General features: G+C 35.7%; 1 pseudogene; it reads left to right on the top strand.

Moving 5' to 3' along the window:
• Positions 1 to 14,392, top strand: part of LOC138071630 (mRNA export factor-like) — a 104,737-nt pseudogene that overhangs the window by 83,106 nt on the left and 7,239 nt on the right.

Below are 14,392 nucleotides of genomic sequence, written 5' to 3'. Positions count from 1 at the left end.
TTTTCCAATGAGCCAACTCTTTGCATGAGGTGGCCAAAGTACTGGAGTTTCAGCTTAAGCATCATTCCTTCCTAAGAAATCCCAGGGCTGATCTCCTCCAGAATGGACTGGTTGGATCTCCTTGCAGTCCAAGGGACTCTCAAGAGTCTTCTTCAACACCACAGTTCAAAAGCATCAATTCTTCGGTGCTCAGCCTTCTTCACAGTCCAACTCTCACATCCATACATGACTACTGGAAAAACCATAGCCTTGACTAGACGGACCTTAGTCGGCAAAGTAATGTCTCTGCTTTTGAATATACTATCTAGGTTGCTCATAACTTTTTTTCTAAGAAGTGTCTTTTAATTTCATGGCTGCAGTCACCATCTACAGTGATTTTGGAGCCCAAAATAAAGTCTGCCACTGTTTCCACTGTTTCCCCATCTATTTCCAATGAAGTGATGGGACCGGATGCCATGATCTTTGTTTTCTGAATGTTGAGCTTTAAGCCAACTTTTTCACTCTCCTCTTTCACTTTCATCGAGAGGCTTTTTAGCTCCTCTTCACTTTCTGCCATAAGGGTGGTGTCATCTGCATATCTGAGGTTATTGATATTTCTCCCAGCAATCTTGATCCCAGGTTGTGCTTCTTCCAGCCCAGCATTTCTCATGATGTACTCTGCATAGAAGTTAAATAAGCAGGGTGACAATATACAGCCTTGACATACTCCTTTTCCTATTTGGAACCAGTCTGTTGTTCCATGTCCAGTTCTAACTGTTGCTTCCTGACCTGCATACAGATTTCTCAAGAGGCAGGTCAGATGGTCTGGTATTCCCATCTTTCAGAATTTTCCACAGTTTATTGCGATCCACATAGTCAAAGGCTTTGGCATAGTCAATAAAGCAGAAAGAGATGTTTTCCTGGAACTCTCTTGCTTTTTCCATGATCCAGCAGATGTTGGCAATTTGAGCTCTGGTTCCTCTGCCTTTTCTAAAACCAGCGTGAACATCAGGGAGTTCACGGTTCACATATTGCTGAAGCCTGGCTTGGAGAATTTTGAGCATTACTTTACTAGCATGTGAGGTGAGTGCAATTGTGCCATAGTTTGAGCATTCTTTGGCATTGCCTTTCTTTGGAATTGGAATGAAAACTGACCTTTTCCAGTCCTGTGGCTACTGCTGAGTTTTCCAAATTTGCTGGCATATTGAGTGCAGCACTTTCACAGCATCATCTTTCAGGATTTGAAACAGCTCAACTGGAATTCCATCACCTCCACTAGCTTTGTTCGTAGTGATGCTTTCTAAGGCCCACTTGACTTCACTTTCCAAGATGTCTGGCTCCAGATTAGTGATCACATCATCATGATTATCTGGGCCGTGAAGATCTTTTTTGTACAGTTCTTCCGTGTATTCTTGCCACCTCTTCTTATTATTGTCTGCTTCTGTTAGGTGCAGACAATTTCTGTCCTTTATCAAGCCCATCTTTGCATGAAATGTTTCCTTGGTATCTCTAATTTTCTTGAAGAGATCTCTAGTCTTTCCCATTCTGTTGTTTTCCTCTGTTGTTTTGCATTGATCGCTGAGGAAGGCTTTCTTATCTCTTCTTGCTATTCTTTGGAACTCTGCATTCAGATGCTTATATCTTTCCTTTTCTCCTTTGCTTTTCACCTCTCTTCTTTTCACAGCTATTTGTAAGGCCTCCCCAAACAGCCATTTTGCTTTTTTGCATTTCTTTTCCATGGGGATGGTCTTGATTCCTATCTCCTGTACAATGTCACGAACCTCATTCCATAATTCATCAGACACTCTGTCTATCAGATCTAAGCCCTTAAATCTATTTCTCACTTCCACTGTATAATCATAAGGGATTTGATTTAGGTCATACCTGAATGATCTAGCGGTTTTCCCTACTTTCTTCAATTTGAGTCTGAATTTGGTAATAAGGAGTTCATGATCTGAGCCGCAGTCAGCTCCTGGTCTTGTTTTTGTTGACTGTATAGAGCTTCTCCATCTTTGGCTGCATAGAATATAATCAATCTGATTTCGGTGTTGGCCATCTGGTGATGTCCACGTGTGGAGTCTTCTCTTGTGTTGTTGGAAGAGGGTGTTTGCTATGACCAGTGCATTTTCTTGGCAAAACTCTATTAGTCTTTGCCCTGCTTCATTCCACATTCCAAGGCCAAATTTGCCTGTTACTCCAGGTGTTTCTTGACTTCCTACTTTCGCATTCCAGTCAAATTTCTTTGATAAAGTAAATTTGCAGTATGAATAATGATGCTGATTATACCTGGCATCATTATCATCTAAGACTATGTTTTGTAATTCCAACCCAATTGGTTGATAAAAGACATTTTCTTTGGAATGAAGAATTACATGAGCAATTAGGTATTAAACAAATATTATCAGCATATAATGTGCTAGATAATATACTAGGCACTGGGGATATAGAAATAATACTTGTTGTAATTTTGCTGTCGAGGGTAAACCATATATCCTTTCTGAAGTTGTTTTCTTATTTAAAACATGGAAAAAATAACTGCTAACTTATGTCTGTGTTAGATATAAATCATATAATTTATGTGAAAGTACATGATAAATAATTGCTCAAAAATCATTGTCAGTTTATTCTTCTCAGTGATGTTCGTGTCTCTTAAGGTAGAACGTTGACTATCTGACTTTCTCTTCTCAAAAAACCTTCACTGCCTCTCCATTGTTTGAAATATAAAGTGTAAACACCTTAGTCAGCATTTAATATTTTCTGCAGTCTAAAATGACCCAATTTTAAGTCCTGCTTTCTACAGAAAATTCTCAACTAAAATTCTACTTTCTTTCAAAAACTTTCCTTGAGGCTCTTGACATTTCTTTTTCCAATTCCTTTAGTTTTATTGTCTGTGCCATTTATTTAATGATTATTGATGCATGACTGTACTATGGTTTAAAATTGTCATTTTCATTAATATATTTATACATTTTTTCAGTAAATATTTTTAAATTCTAAGGTACAAGGTCTTATGGTAAATGCTATGATAGATATGGAATAAATTCTGTATTTTGAAGGATTTGCAGATGGACATGTACCCTATATGAGTGTTGAATTTTAATTAAGCACTGCCTTAGATATAAGGCAAGATGTTCTTGTCCAATTCAGAATTTTCAATACTTGAATAAATGGTAGACTTGATAAATTTTTTTGGTAATATTAAACACTGCATTGAATTTATAGATCAAAATATTTAAAAGATAAATTGATTAATTGGAAGTAACCCAGGTGCAATTCAGCAAATATTCTATACAGTTATATAATTCACTTAAAATATTCAATTTTGTAAGTAAAGGATGGTGTATATATAGCTTAACAGTAAATCATGTTTAAAAGAACCTGGTGAATTTCCTGACTACAAAAATTTGTTTCTAGATGTTTAACCTCAAATGAGAGAACTCTTATACAAAGGCCTGATTGCAGGTATTATCTAAGCTGCTAAAAGGCAGAAAATGCATCTTGTTTATCTCTATATAGTTAGTTCTTACTGCAGGGTTGTCATATAGTGATTGCTCAATGGATATTAGGTGAATAGCTAATAATGGCTGTCTTAAGTTATTGATTATTGACTGCTAGGCACTATGAAATATATTGTATATATTATCTTATTTTTCCCACAGTCATCCAGTAGAATAGGTGCTATCATAATTCCCATTTTGCATAAGATAGACTCAGGCACAAAGAAGTTAAATAACTTGCTTAAGATCATATAACTAATTCATGGCAGTTCAGTTTTATTCCTAAGCCTCTCTTATTCCAAAACCAATAACATTTTCACTGGCTGCTGTTGAAAATGCTCATTTTCGCCCCAGTTTTACCTTCATGATAAAGCAATAAACAATTCAAGAAAAGACATTATACGATTCCCAATATGCAATCCAATAAGCTGATAGAAATTTTCAAGTCTGTGGACCTATCCATTTGGTAGATAGGGGATGCCAGGCAATGCGTTCTCCATCTCTATACCTGCTCCCACTAAATATGTCTATCTTTTATGTCTTCATGAAAATGTAGAAGACACAGAAGGAATGACACAATCCCTGTAGTTAAGATTATAATCTAGTTGGTGAGAAGACTTAAGGAAATAGAACAAAATAGAAATAGGATGGTAGAGAAATGGAAAGGAATTTATTAAGTAATATTTCTTGGAAAAAGTGAAGATTGAGCTTGCTACTTACAGGTTGAGGCAGGATACAACACAACTGGAAATATGTATACAGGCATATCTTGGAGATTTTGTTCCAGATCGCCATAATATAGGGAATATTATAATAATGACACTAATAATTTGGTTTTCTAGTACATAGAAAAGTTATGGTTACACTATAGTCTCCTAAGAGTAATGCAGTAGCGTTATATCTAAATTCTTTATTGGTAAAAAAAAAAAAATGCTACCTATCATCTGAGCCTTCAGCTAGTTGTAATATTTTTGCTGGTGGAGGGTCTTGCCTAGATGTTGATGGCTGCTGACTAATCAGGGTAGTGGTTGCTCAGGGTGGGAATGGCTGTGGAAATTTCTTAAGATAGACAACAGTGAAGCTTACCATAGTGATTGACTCTTCCTTTTATGATGGAATTCTCTGTAGCCTGCAGGGCTGTTTGATAGCATTTAACCCACAGCATAATTTCTTCTAAAGTGGAGTCAATCCTCTCAAACCCTGTGGCTGCTTTATCAACTAAGTTTATGTAATATTCTAAACCCTTGTTGTTATTTCCCTAATCTTCAACAAGAACAGATTCCATCTCAAGAAACCACCTTTATTGCTTATCCGAAAGGAGCAGTTCCTCAGTCTTTCAAGTTTTGTCATAAGGTTGTAGCAATTCAGTCACATCATCAGGTTCTAGTTCTCTTGCTATTTTCGTCATATCTGCAGTCTCCCTCAAAATCTTACATGAGGGTTGGACTCAACTTTTTCCAAACCCCTGTGAAAGTGACATTGAAAGTCACTAGTTGTATCCCACTCTTTGAGAACTCTTCCCATGAATCACAAGGGGCTTCCCATGTGGTACAGTGATAAAGAATCCACCTGCCACAGTGCAGGAGACACAAGAGACATGGATTCGATCCCTGGGTCAAGAAGATCCCCTGAAGAAGGAAACAGCAACCCACTCCAGTATTCTTGCCTAACAATTCCATGGACAGAGGGAGGCTTGTGGGCTATAGGCTGTGGGGCCACAAAGAGTCAGACACGAATGAGTGATTGAACACATGTAACAGACATAACATGAATCACAAGTGTTCCTAGTGGCATCTAGAATGGTGAATCTTTTCTCAAAGATTTTAATTTGACTTTGCCCAAATCCATCGGAAGAAACACCATCTAGGTCAGCATCGTTCATATATTCTTTTCTCCATGCCTTTCCTGTAACTCTGTGGTCCATCCATTGAGGTCTGTAAATTTCAGTTATTGTATTTTTCTGAATAAATTCTATTTCTATGATAAGCTATTCTTTTTCTCATGTGTTTAAAGCAGGTACATCATTGCTTGGTGATGTATTAAGATGACTACTTGAGTTTCTTTGTCAGAAACCGACATTTCTGTCACTGTGGTGTTGGTATCTATTAATTTTCTTTTCATTCAGTTTAAGATTCTTCTATTTCTTCATGTATTTAGTAATATTCTGTTGAGAGCTTGAAGATCTATATTTTATACCATGAGACTCAGTTTTTCAATCTTCTGTTTTAGCTGACTTCCTCTGACACCTTTCTAGCAGTGGAATGGGGAAAGTAACACTGCAGAGGGGGAGTGCTTGTTACCTGCTTATGGGGCTGAATGACCTGGATCTTTACTCAGCCTTTCCTGACATCATCTACTGGGAATATGGGGATACTCTGTTACATCCTGGCAGTGTTGAGATCACAGTTTATTCCATGGTGTCAGGCTAGATTCAAGGCTTTATTTCCTACAAGTTCATGGTCCTGTGGCAAGGTAGGATAGGATTTTATTTTTTATTCACTCCTTGGCATTTCCAGGTTGCTGGGTTGTTTAGTTTCCAGTGTGCCATATATGCAGGAAAAAAAAAAGTCAGAGAGTTTATTATTGTGTTGTTCCTTGAGTCATGAGTTTTCTAGTTGGTCTGCCTTCTACTTTCTACTCTCCACTTCTGAGAGTTTTCTAATAGTTACCTTACCTGCCTCCTGAGAAATCTGTATGCAGGTCAAGAAGCAACAGTTAGAACCAGACATGGAAAAACAGACTGGTTTCAAATAGGAAAAGGAGTATGTTAAGGCTGTATATTGTCACCCTGCTTATTTAACTTATATGCAGAGTACATAATACAAAATGCCAAGCTGGATGAAGCAAAAGCTGGAATCAAGATTGCAGGGAGAAATATCAATAACCTCAAATACGCAGATGACACCACCCTTATGGCAGAAAATGAAGGAATAAAAAGCCTCTTGATGAAAGTGAAAGAGGAGAGTGAAAAAGTTGGCTTAGAACTTAACATTCAGAAAACTAAGATCATGGCATCTGGTCCCACCATTTCATGGCAAATAGATGGGGAAACAATGAAAACAGTGAGAAACTTTATTTTGGGGGGCTCCAAAATCACTGCAGATGGTGACTGCAGCCATGAAATTAAAAGACACTTGCTCCTTGGACGAAAAGCTATGACCAACCTAGATAGCATTTTAAAAAGCAGAGACATTACTTTCCCAACAAAATTCCATCTAGTCAAATCTATGTTTTTTCCAGTAGTCAAGTAAGGATGTGAGAGTTGGACCATAAAGAAACCTGAGCGCCGAGGAATTAATTGATGCTTTTGAACTGTGGTGTTGGAGAAGACTCTTGAGAGTCCCTTGGACTGCAAGGAGATCCAACCAGTCCATTCTGAAGGAGATCAGTTCTGGGATTTCTTTGGAAGGACTGATGCTAAAGCTGAAGCTCCAGTACTTTGGCCATCTCATGCAAGTAGTTGACTCATTGGAAAAGACTGTGATGCTGGGAGGGATTGGGGTCAGGAGGAGAAGGGGGACAAAAGAGAATGAGATGGCTGGATGGCATCACTCACTTGATGGACGTGAGTCTGGGTGAACTCCGGGAGTTGGTGATGGACAGGGAGGCCTGGCATGCTGTGATTCATGGGGTCACGAAGAGTTGGACACGACTGAGCGACTGAACTGAACTGAACTGAACTGAAGCACTAAAAGGGCTTCCCCAGTGGTTCAGTGGTGGAGAATCTGCCTGCAATGCAGTAAACTTGGGTCTTACCCCTAGGTTGGGAAGATCCCCTGGAGAAGAAAATGATAACCCACTCCAGTATTCTTGAGTGGAAAATTCCATATACAGAGGAGCCTGGTGGGCTACTGTTCATGGGGTTGCAAAGAGTTGTGCGTGACTGAGCGACTAACACTTTCATAATTTCTTTAGATTTGTTGAGTTTTATAAGCTTTCTCCCACAACACTTCGGCTCTCTAGCTGTTATGTCCTAAGAAAGAGTCATTAGTCAGAAAAACTAGTGAAATTCTGGTATAACTGGAAGACAGTTGAAAACAACAGAATATTTGTGTCCACTTGTGCTGAACCATGGTACATCAACCGGGTTATGGTAAGAAATTCTGATTGCTCTAATTGAATAAAGAAGAATTGGAAAGATCAGATAAGGGGCAACTAAAGGCAAGGATTAAGAGTTATGTAAAAAGAAAAACAAAGTAACAGCAATAAGTCTAGGCAAGAACAGAACAATATGAACTATAAAAGAGCAATGAAATCAGAAATATACCTTTCTACCAAGAGGTCTCATAGGCACAGAAAAGTAAATATATCTCAGTTGTACTTAGCCATCTTTATCCTCAATGTTGTGTTTTCTTTGTATTGTTTAACTCACTTAGGAGTGTCTCCATCCACCCAAACATCTAGTAAAAATCCTTGGGAGTTAATTATATCTTATCATTTTCTTTCATTTTCAACATCCAACCTATTGTCAAGTCTTGTCATTTTTACTTCCATGTCATGTCTTGAATGAAAACTTTTTTTGAAGTTCTCATTGCTGATACTTTAATTTAGGATTTCATTATTGTCTGTATTTTAATATTAGTATTCTACACATGTCTCACATCTCTATTAATTCTGTATCTTCAACTCCTAGTATAGTACCGGAATATAAGAGATAAACAATGAAGATTTCTTTTTCATTTTTAGAAAGTTTTTCATTTAAAATGAATAAAGAAGGATAATTGATTTGTTCAACAACATTAAGTACATTTAATAAATTAAAAAGAAAGTTCTTTTTATACATAGTGGTTTGTAGATCTTAATCCTCTATCCTTGTTTTGCTCCTTTTCCCTTTCCTCTCTCCACTGACATCCACTAGTTTGTTTTCTATATCTGTGAGTCTGTTTCTTCTTTTTTGTTGTTATATTTATTTATTTTTTATATTCCTCATGCTGTGCATAAAATACATAAGCAACAAAAATATATTGTACAGCACAGGGAAATATAGCCATTATTTTGAAATAACGTTAAATGGAGTATAATCTGTAAAAATATTGAATTGCTATGGTGTAACCTGAAAATAGTATAATATTGTACAACAACTATACTTCAATAAAAAAGAAAGCCCAGTATTATGAATTGTATTTCTTTAACAGAAAACATGAAATGGAAATAAAAATATCTACAGTAGCACTTTACATTATTTAATGACTGATCCAAAATGACAATGGTAGTACTTAGGACTTGGAACTAGAAAACCAAACCTTACTATTAAAGATAAAAATATATTATTATGTGTGTTTTCTATTTTAGTATAATTAATGGTATAATGAATATTGATAACATGATATCATGAAAATGATATGACATATTCTTATATGTAACTCCTTGTTTATATCTTTGAAAATGTTCTCTAGAAATGCAGTTGCTGTGTCATTATGACACGCACTTCCTTATTTTTCAACATAATTGCTTCTCAACAAGAGAGTCACCACTTTACACATTTGGTCGATTTGTACTTATTAGCTCCAGGATCTGCAAATACCAACAGTTTTATCTCTTCCTTTGTAATCATAATACTTTATTTCTTTGTTAAAATTTATTCTATAGTGTGGATTTCCAGCAGTATATCTAATAAGAGTGGTGAAAGCAGACACTTTTGCTTTGTTTCTGATCTTAAGGAGAAAACTTTCAGGTTTTCTTACAATTAAGTATAATGATAGCTATAATTTTGTTGTTCTGTAGATGCTTGCTCTCTCCCTCTTTCCTCTCTATTGGTTTGGTTCCTCTGGAGATTCCTGACTAGTACACATGGTATTCCTTTTACTTCCAAAATACCTACATTATTATAGTTAAAGGGAAGTTTCTTTTGAATAACATATAGATGGATCATGCGGGAATTTTTAAAATATGTATCTATTCTGCAAACTTCTGCCTTTTAATTTGTTTAGACTATTTGCATTAATGATTGCTAGTTTGTTTTTAGTTTGTTTGCTATGTTTCTTGTTCTTCTTTTCACATCCTTACATGGGTTAGTTGAATATTTTTAGTAATTCCTTTAGAGTTATATATAGAATTTTAAGTTTATCTGTGTGTGTGTATATATATATATGTAGATTTTCTAGGTATTACACTATATTTATTATTATTATAATTTATCTTTGTGTTACATATTTATATTACACATTATTATAATATAATAATAATATTACAAATACTATTAATATTTGTAACTTATTCCAGTCTTCTTGTATCAACATTTTAGTAGTTCAAGCAAAGTTTAAAAATCTTACCTTCATTTTTTTCTTTTATTCTCTCCAAGTGTCAGCCCTTCTGGCTCTACAAGGTTGAAGTACAACTTTTCTTGGTATTTGGCTGGAGAATTGTGGGTATTATCACCTTTTGTGGGTCTTTTCTGCTAAGCTACCATTTTCCTCTTTACTTTTCCTAAAAGAAGCAGAATTATTTATACATGTCGGTACTTTTGTGTTATAGGATTTTCCAGCACCCTGATCTCTGATATATCGGAAGCAAGAAGGAAATTGTTAGAACCTGCTAACATGTTGTTCCTCTTGTTGGGTTTTTCTTTCCTTCTATGTTTGTTTTTTGTATTATTTCTATGTGGAAGGACTAGTGGGAATATTCCATCTTAGTGAAATCAGAAGTTCCCTACCACTTATTTTTATAAAGTTTTCATGTAACACAGATGCATTCATTTGTTTATATATTGTCTCTGACTCCTTTTTCACTACAATGGTAGGATCAAATAGTTGCAACAATGACAGAGTGGTCCAGAATCCTTAAATTTTTACTGTTTTGCCGTTTATGGGCCAGTGGTCTTGGACTTTAACATTATAACGATTAATTGGGGCTCTCTTAAAAAATGCATATTCTAATTCAGCAGATCTTGCATATGGTCTGAAACTCTGCATTTCTAACAGACTTCAAGGTCTTGCCAGTGCTGCTGGTCCTCAGACCACACTTTGATTTGCAAGGCTCTTCTCTCTTTAGGAACTGATCCTGGAAACAGGAGCAAACTTAAAGCCTAAAATATTCTAAAGTAACTTTACATTTTCAAGCTCTACTCTGAGAACTTCAGGCTTGTTGAATAATGTAAAACTAAAATATATTGATGAGGGTGAGATCTATTAAAAGTGATAGGAAATCCCTTATACAAAGCTGCATTAATAAAAATGTTATCTATTTGCATCCTTTCTCTGTAATAGGGTGACAGGTCCTATATATACTATGACCTAACTAGCCTCCTCTACTTACATGTTTTAATTTTTAAGAATCTATCAACTTACCTATTATTTCCTTGAAATTGCCAGTTTCAGAAAAATTAGTGTGCTAATTTTTCATTTACCCAAATAATCTTACTTTAAAAGATTCACGTTTATTCCATATATATTTTGTTGGGTTATTTTATAAGCCCACTACTTATTTCAAGGAATTATTTGTTTGTAAATTTTTAGAAATGTTTGAATAGGACTTTAATTTTCTAATTTATAATCATGTCTTTGCATTCTTATAAATTATCTAATTTCCTTATTCTTTTGTGCTATTAATGCTTTTTTATTACATACTTTTGAAGCTGTGTTTCTAAGCTTATCTTCCATTGTCAGTTTCTTCAGGGTGCTCCACAGACTATGTTAATGATCCCGTATATTATATGTTCATTTCCCTAGTCTCTACCTAGTAGTTATGACTGTGAACTTGACTTTCCATTGGCATTTGCTCACCTTTTTGTCTTGAATACTGGACCTGTATACACTCTTTATTTGGCAGAAAGAGCTGTTGCTCTTTGTAAAAATCAAATTATTTCTAGTTGAGACTCTGGGCTAGAGGGTATAGCTGTTCATGGTAAGCAATTCAGTAGTCGTCTGTTTCTACTTTCCCTTGTGAAGTTTTCTCCATTTTTAAAAATCATACATTATGTGGCATTACTTTTTAAAAATTATGCAGTAATTTCTAGTCTTCAGAATGTCTTGTCCTTATTTTCAGATGTTTCATTTTTTGTGTGTTAGGAACATTTTTCTATAATTCCTGTCTGTATGGAGAAAAATAGAAAGTTTTATGAATTGTCTTTCTGACTTATTGGCACAGTAATGCCTTGATTATTTCTGATAAGTTTTCATTTGTCCTCTATCTTATTCTCTGGATAATATTATATCTAAAATGATTTCTACCTTTGAGTATTTTATTTATGTTTTTCATAATACTTTTGACAAGATTTTCCAGAAAATGCTGAATAACTGTGGTAATAGTTGGTATTCTCTTATTACTCACTATAATGGACAGCCTGTAATGTAGTGTTCCTCACTGTGTGTTCCACAGTCTGCGTTAGAACAATCAGGGAAGTTTTACAGATGCAATTTCCTTAATTAGAATTATTGGGGCTCAGGAATTGGTATGGTAAAAAGATTCCCAGATAATTCTAATACACTTAATTCACTATTATGTTCAATATTTATTGTTGGTCTGAGACAAGTACTATTTAGTGTTTTAAGTATGTTTCTCCCCTTAAGTTATTAAGATTTTTTTCATTAGGAATGAATATCAATTTTATCAAATATTTGTTCTGTACCTACTGAGGAAACCACATAGTTTGAGTTTTGGGCTTCCATTATTTCAATTGTTATGGTAAAATATGTATTTAATTTAAAAAAATGAGTCTCACATTCCTGGAAAAAATCCAACTCAGTTACAATAATTTCCTTCATATTTATGATTTAATTATTTCTATTTACAGTTGAGATTGATTCATTTTTCTACTTTGGGCTCTCTTTCATAGGTATTGGGCTCAGGGTTCTGTTAGGTTTGCAAAATAAACTTTCCTGAAATGTTATAATTTCTGAAATAGGTTAAAACTAAAAGGATGGATTAATTTAAGCTGATTCTGGCAACTAATATGGAGATTATGCTATAGCATATCATGTAATTACATCAGCTGATATTTGTATATTGAGCTTTCTTAATTAAATTCAATCTAAGTTTTATTTAATTAGCAAATTACCTACTGTTCAAGTTTATTTATTATCATAATTTACTTTTTTTTTTTCTCCTCTAATTCTTAATGTTGTTAATCTGCTTTCTTTATGTTTTCATTTTGTTTGTTATGCTTGCTAAAGTTTTCCCCCTTTTTAGAGGAAAATTTTGTATTTACCAATGTTGACATATTTTTCCATTTTATAATTTAAGAATTTCTCTAATTATTTTCATAACTTCTTTCTCCTACTCCCCGAGGAGTGATTTTATTATTTTCTTAAGTCGAATGAATAGTTTTTTTCATCTTTCAAATTTTATATTGGATGTATTAAAAATTAAAATTTTACAGGTGTGACCAGATTTAGGCCAAACTTCCTGAGTTTAGAATTTTTGTTGTAATTGCACTCATTTAAATTTTAGTATTGTGCTGCATTCTGTGCTAGGTTGCTCAGTTGTGTCTGACTCTTTGCGACCCCATGGACTGTAGCCCACCAGGCTCCTCTGTCCATGGGGATTCTCCAGGCAAGAAAGCAGACTGGGTTGCCATGCCCTCCTCCAGGGTATTTTCCCAACCTAGGGATTAAACCCAGGTCTCCTGCATTGCACGTGGATTCTTTACCGTCTGAGCCACCAGAGAATCCTCAGTCTCAAAAAGAATACAGAAGCAAACATGACAGTTTGTAAAAATCTTATAATTTCATATTTGCTTCAATTAGATGTTTTTAAAGATATAATACTTTAGTGATCAATTGAAGCCTCTAGTTTACCCTGCCTAAGATTAATCTCCCTCTATGCTTTCCTTTCGGAGAAGGCAATGGCACCTCACTCCAGTACTCTTTCCTGGGAAATCCCATGGACGGAGGAGCCTGGTAAGCTGCAGTCCATGGGGTCGCGAAGAGTTGGACACAACTGAACGACTTCACTTTCACTTTTCACTTTCATGCACTGGAGAAGGAAAGGGCAACCCACTCCAGTGTTCTTGCCTGGAGAATCCCAGGGACGGTGGAGCCTGGTGGGATGCTGTCTATGGGGTCACACAGAGCTGGACACGACTGATGTGACTTAGCAGCAGCAGCATACCTCCCTTTATTATGACTTCCATGCTCATCTTTCACATTCTTGTTACCATTCATTTATATATATTTATCCATACACAATATGTAATTCTTCTATAGATGGGTATATAATTCTTTCATATCTCCGAGTTTGCTCACATTTATGTCCGTTGGGTTGATGATGCTATCTAACCATCTCATGCTCTGCTGCCCCTTCTCCTTTTACCTTCTTCAATCTTTCCCAGCATCATGCTCTTTTCCAATGAGTTAGCTCTTTGCATCAGGTGACTAAAGTATTGGAATCATTCAGTTTCAGTTGATTTCCTTTAGGATTGACTGGTTTGATCTCCATGCAGTTCAAGGGACTCTGAAGAGTCTTCTCCAGCATCACAATTCGAAAACATCAATTATTTTGGTGATCAGCCTTCTTTATGGTCCAGCTCTCACATCTGCACATAATGACTGGAAAAAACCACAGCTTTGACTATATAGATCTCTGTTGGTTAAGTGATGTCTCTGCTTTTTATATACTGTCTAAGTTTGTCATAGCTTTCCTTCCAAGGAACAAGTATCTTTGAATTTCATGACTGCAGTCACCATCCACAGTGATTTTTAAGTCGAAGAAAATAAAATCTGTCACTTTCCAATTTTCCCCCTTCTATTTGCCATGAAGTAATATGAAGGTCAGGAGGCAACAGTTAGAGCTGGACATGGAACAACAGACTGGTTCCAAATAGGAAAAGGAGTACATCAAGGCTGTATACTGTCACCCTGCTTATTTAACTTATATGCAGAGTACATCATGAGAAATGCTGGACTGGAAGAAGCACAAGCTGGAATCAAGATTGCTGGGAGAAATATCAATAACCTCAGATATGCAGATGACACCACCCT

Source organism: Capricornis sumatraensis, chromosome X, assembly GCF_032405125.1.
Source record: "Capricornis sumatraensis isolate serow.1 chromosome X, serow.2, whole genome shotgun sequence".
In the NCBI taxonomy this organism is placed as follows: domain Eukaryota; kingdom Metazoa; phylum Chordata; class Mammalia; order Artiodactyla; family Bovidae; genus Capricornis; species Capricornis sumatraensis.
The sequence above is the reverse complement of the archived record's forward strand: the minus strand, read 5'-3'. Positions and strand labels throughout refer to the sequence as shown.